Source organism: Patiria miniata, unplaced genomic scaffold (genome assembly GCF_015706575.1).
Source record: "Patiria miniata isolate m_02_andy unplaced genomic scaffold, ASM1570657v1 HiC_scaffold_5, whole genome shotgun sequence".
Lineage (NCBI taxonomy): Eukaryota > Metazoa > Echinodermata > Asteroidea > Valvatida > Asterinidae > Patiria > Patiria miniata.
The window spans coordinates 11,956,800-11,962,248 of record NW_024037072.1 but is presented as its reverse complement, the minus strand read 5'-3'; positions in this window follow the sequence as shown (position 1 = coordinate 11,962,248).

Here is a 5,449-nt window from a genome sequence, read left to right as displayed (position 1 = left end):
CAAATTATCAGATGCTATATTATCCTACAAATACTACAAAAAATAGTTAAAGGGAATGAACACCATTTGCCAATAATGTGATTTTGCGGATTCAAGGAACAACAATACAATCAATCTGAAGCAGGTTATTAAAAATTCACCTGTCGACATTTCAGCTCAGTAGATGTACTTTTTGAGAAAACTGTGAAACTGCATCTTCATTTTTCTTGATGTAAAGCAAAGGTTTCTGTTGAAAGCGCGATGGTTTGGTCCTAATCATCACAAGGAAATGATGGTGATTCCTCTTTTCTCGAAAATGACAACATACCAGGCGCAATGATTTCACAGGATGTTTGATCCTATTATTTACTTACAATCAAGTAGGATATTCCTGATATTTTGTCAGTTTATATTTGAATGTTTGCAAATGGTGTCCATTACATTTAACTTCTTTGCAAATTCAATCAGTAAATAGTAGAGCAATGTTGAGTAGGCCTAATGTACATGTATGTTACTTGTCGGCAAACTGGTACAAATCAAGAAAAAACAGCACGTTACATACACATCAGGCCTATGCACAGTGCAGTCCCTTGTTGCGATGCCCATTAATGTTTGAAATTATGAAATTTAATCAATAGGTGTGATGGACTTCAAAAGTTTACACAATGCCAACAAAAGGCTGATCAGCTGTATCGACATACAGGTGTTATTATTCCCCGATTTATATCTGAGAAAAATACCCACAGATTTGTTAAGCTTACAGATTAATAAAAGATTTGTTTGATTTGATTTTTTAAAGGTTACAGATTAATAAAAGAGTTGTTTGATTTTTGTCTTAACGACGACCTTTTTTTATGTGAACAAGATCGACAAAAGAAAACCAAGGAATGAGTTGTGATTCTGGTTGTGAACGTCCATACAAATTCAGTGCAAAATATGGGATTTGTAAATTCAATTTATAACTTCCAGAACCAGCCTTGAGCCAGGATTCAAGATTAAAGATTAAACTTTGGCAACATTTTTGTGACACACATATGGAGCTGGGAACCAGACCTTTAAACCAGAAAGCCAGGTGTTCCAATCGCACTTGAGTCTTGTTGTCACAACCAGATAAGACCGGGGAATTTGTTGTTTTCTTATCGCCACCTACAACTCTATTAGCTGATTTATTCTGACACTCCAGTGTTTTGCCAGGTGAGATCCGCTGTGACAAACAAAGTGGAAACTAATATGAATTATGATAAATCTTTTAATCCCGGGAATATATCATTTTAAAGGAGAGCGCTTTTCAAACTCTACGCGTACGATGCAACAAGGTCATGTACAAAATGCCACCTATTAAAATCATTTGTGACTTTGCTGTACATGGGCTGTTGTGAATCTGAGGCTGAATTTTAATGGCATTGTTTCCATAATACATACATCCTCATTACCTGCAAAGGTCAGTCCAAACTATCCCGTGAGAGCAGATTTATTGTTATTAGAGTAATTCAAATTGTGTAAAGTAATAATCGAATAAGATACGTGGGTGGATTACCTCGGTGGATGTCTCACTCAAAAGTGAATAACTTTTGTATTGCTAGAGAAAAAAAAAACGAGAAGAAGTTTAGAAATGGAATCTACTTTTCTGGGATGAAACTCAAACAATAGCACAGGGAATGCAACTTTACAAGAGGCAGTAAAAAAGCCTGGTTGTGAAAACAGGTACATGTACATGTAGATGGAAGCCTGAATCCTGCTCACATTGCTCAGGAAGCGCGTGTTTTTCTTTTCTGACACTCAATCAGAAGCAATGAGTAGATGTGAAAGTTAGGCAGGGCATATCCTGTAACTGATCGTTCTCTTGCTGCAGTCCCCAGCGGAAAATGAAATATTCAGCGGTATATTTTACCATTAAACAAACTGAACCGTCGATCAAATTACCCGGAGCTGAGTTTTTACTGAATAGCTTAGTGCACACACTACACGGTAAAAAGGGGTTAATCTCAGATTTCAAAGTTCTCATCTGTACAATAACACAATTTTGTCAGAAATTCTCTCTGCATGGTCTACTACAAAAACAACTTGAACGAAACCTGAAACTGAAAAGTGAATTTGTAAATTTGAATCGTATCCCACAATATGTCACCTGTCAGCACAAAATGAGCCAAATTCAAAGAGGCTTTTTGGGGTTTGTATTTTTGGGGTGTGTTCCTCAATCCACACGTCCCCCTCAATCCCTAAGAACCCCCCCCCCCCCCCCATTAGTTTTAGTTCTATGAAACATCTATAAAGCCTATCTTTGACCCATTTTATTAAAAGCCTGTTCTCAACAATTTTCAAGACAAATTCAAACAGTTGCGAACTGAAAGATGAAGAGATATGGCTCTGCACATTTTGCCACAATTTCTGAAAAAAGTTATCTAAAAATCATTATTAAACCGACCAGATTTTCCGCACGAGAATACATGGCAGCTATCCTATACAGCTGTACAAGAGTACAAAGTCTACCTCACTGAATATTTTAGTACAAAATGCAAACACAAAGACAACAACCAAGTAGTAGTCGTTCACACCTCAAAGCAAACAGTAATTTGATTTTGATACTGATAACAGAAGTATTTAGGAAAAACAGGTGTGAATTTGAGCTACTTGCTGTAAACACTGACAGAATTGTTATAAAAATAGAAACCCTGGCATTTAAGTTGCAGATGAACAACTAGACTTCTTTGCAGGCATCAATTTTGAAGTTAAGAATTATTAACTTCATCACTGTTATGCATTATTCCAGTTTTAACAGGCTAGATGATTGTGTACCTTAATATTGAGAAATAGTGTTAATATTGACAACAAGTGTTGGAAGAAATATTTCTTGCAGACAATAATTAACATGACGTGCAACAGTCACATGTATGCATCAAACATGAATAAAAACTATGGTTTGCCTGAAAGACAAAAAAAACAGTCAAGAACCAGTAGTTGGATAGTGACTATAAGCATAATCTCATTTTATACTACATGTATGTGACCCGACACCATGAATTGAGTATAAAATTGGTAATAGCCATTTTACAGTACAGCGGGGCAAAAGCCAAAATTTCAATGGGTGGTGGAGTTTTTGTCTTCAGGTGAACATCAATCTGTAAGTCCTGTTCCCCTTTTCCCCTTTTGTTTGGTTCTATCAAACATCTTTAAAACATAGTTTCATCCTGTTTAATTACTTGACTGTTCATTCACTGTAACAGAACAGCAGGAGTTTTATATGCCATTTACTCAACATCAGTTTTACAACTTTAACTGAACTCAGTACCCCCAAATGTAGAATTCTCTTGTTCTGCAGAATCCAAAAACACAAATATCTCAATGCTTAGTTTGACTTCAAGCTCATTTTGATATTAAGAGATGAAGCTGAATTCTGAAAAAAAGTGACTTTCTTCAGCAAGGTATGGACTGTGAGGATCGGATCTTCACTAAAAATGCAGTCTCTACATGTTAGCCTTCATCACTAATAGGGTGAGCTTTTTTCGAATGGAAATATCACCCATAAAGCTGGAGACACCCAGTACAAAGAACAATACTTTCCCTCATGCACAATCCCTGTGCAAATGCACACAACATTTTTAACTTTATTAAGAACATGATTTTCAAACTTCTCTTTACTGTAGATTTTATTACCTGTAGGCAACCAAGTGAACAATCATGAGACTATTCTGATCCAACCAGCATCATGGGTTGGTTGCAGTACTGACACAATCAGGGAGTCAGGTAGGCGCAGTGGTTACTTTCCTTGCCATCCACCGCTATGGCCCGGTTCGATTCCTGCCCGGATCACATGTGGATTGGGTTTTCAGTCCCTAATTGATTCCGTGGTTTCCCCAGAATATTCTGTTGGGGTTTCCCCCCACCTCTAAAACAGTAATTTTTTCTCCGTCATTGTCTCCTCTCCACAGGTTTCTTTGGGCTTTCGAGCTACAGTGAATAGGGCCGCTTTTGAGGAATTCTTGGTTTCATTTAACCAGAAAGAAAGAAAGCAAAATGTATGTTACCTTTGTAACTGCAATAGGCCCTATACATTGTAAAACATTTAGCTCAAACAGAGGATTTCACAATTATGTAAAGTTCTACTGCATAAGTGCAGGGGCGGATCCAGGATTTTTTTTTTTTGGGGGGGGGGTTGCATCAGCAAATCAATGCTGAAATGTAGACACGTTTTGTTTTGTCTGGACACTTGGCTCCGTAAAATCAATAGGTGAGGGGGGGGGGGGGGCTCGCACCATTCTTTGAATGAGTGCGCTGTTCAAATGCACCGATTATTATAACACTATATTATAGGATAGTGTACAAATAACCCCGTAAACCAGCAGGCTCTGTCCATATTTTTGGGACAGAGCTGGGGGGGGGGGGGGGTGACCACCAACCCTCCCCCCCCCCCCCCCTTGATATGCGCCTGAAGTGACAAGCTTGGAGGTTTTTGCACACGAACCAAGTAAAATAGGCCTAAATCACAAATAAATCACTTGTTTGCATATCATGGTGGTTGTTCCTACACATCTATATATATAAGAGAGAAGTTTACTCGCCCCCGAGACGATGTTTGCTCCTGAAAGGATCCGAGACCGCGGGCTCCCGCGGCCCCAAAATCGCTCCACGTCCGTGGAAAAATGCGGAGGGTGTCTTCCGCCGGGTCGGACGCTTCGGGTCGTCCTAATTTTCCCGTACGGACTGGCGATCCGTTTCGTCGATTTTTCGTGACTGAATTTTGCGCAGGAATTTGCCGTCGTGTGCGCTTTCACGTTGACTGCCTGGCCGCCCCCCGTGCTGGCTTTTCTGCGTGTCTAGACTGTGCGAGGTCAGCGAGGTCAACGTAGGGGTTTCGTTTACGTGTTCTACTCGGCCCTTCTGCAAAAGCGTTCACCAAACGTTAGTATGTGGTGACCTTGGTAAAATATTTTTTGTCCATGGTGCGTGGCCACCAAGTGTCCCTATTCTTTCATATGCTTCGCTTGCCGCCCCTGTGCCGAGTGCAACGAATACTCAGAAGGACTACACATTAGTATGCCTAGCGCGGTCTGACCAATCGAAAGTCTACACTGCGTGGTACTTCCCGGCTATGCGTAAAACCGGCACTGGCAACGCGTGCTGCAGCCTGCTCCACACTCTGGAAACGAGGTTGAGTCTACGGTGCTCGCTATTTGAAGCGCAAGCATGTGACGTCGCGTGATAGAGTGCTGTTGCTTCCATAATGTGTTTACAGCTCCATGCTTCCACTAGCTCTATGCTTCCACCAAGGCTGAGCGTTGTGAGTTCGCTGCACGTCACAGTCAGTGTCGCGTTATAATTTCGGGGGCCTGTTTGGGATCAACAAAGGGTCGATGCATTGCTTCAAATATTGCGATCTTGAACGCAGTCACAAAAAAATCGACAAAACGGATTGCCGGTCCGTACGGAAAAATGAGGACGACCTGAAGTGCTTGATTTGGCGGAAGAAATT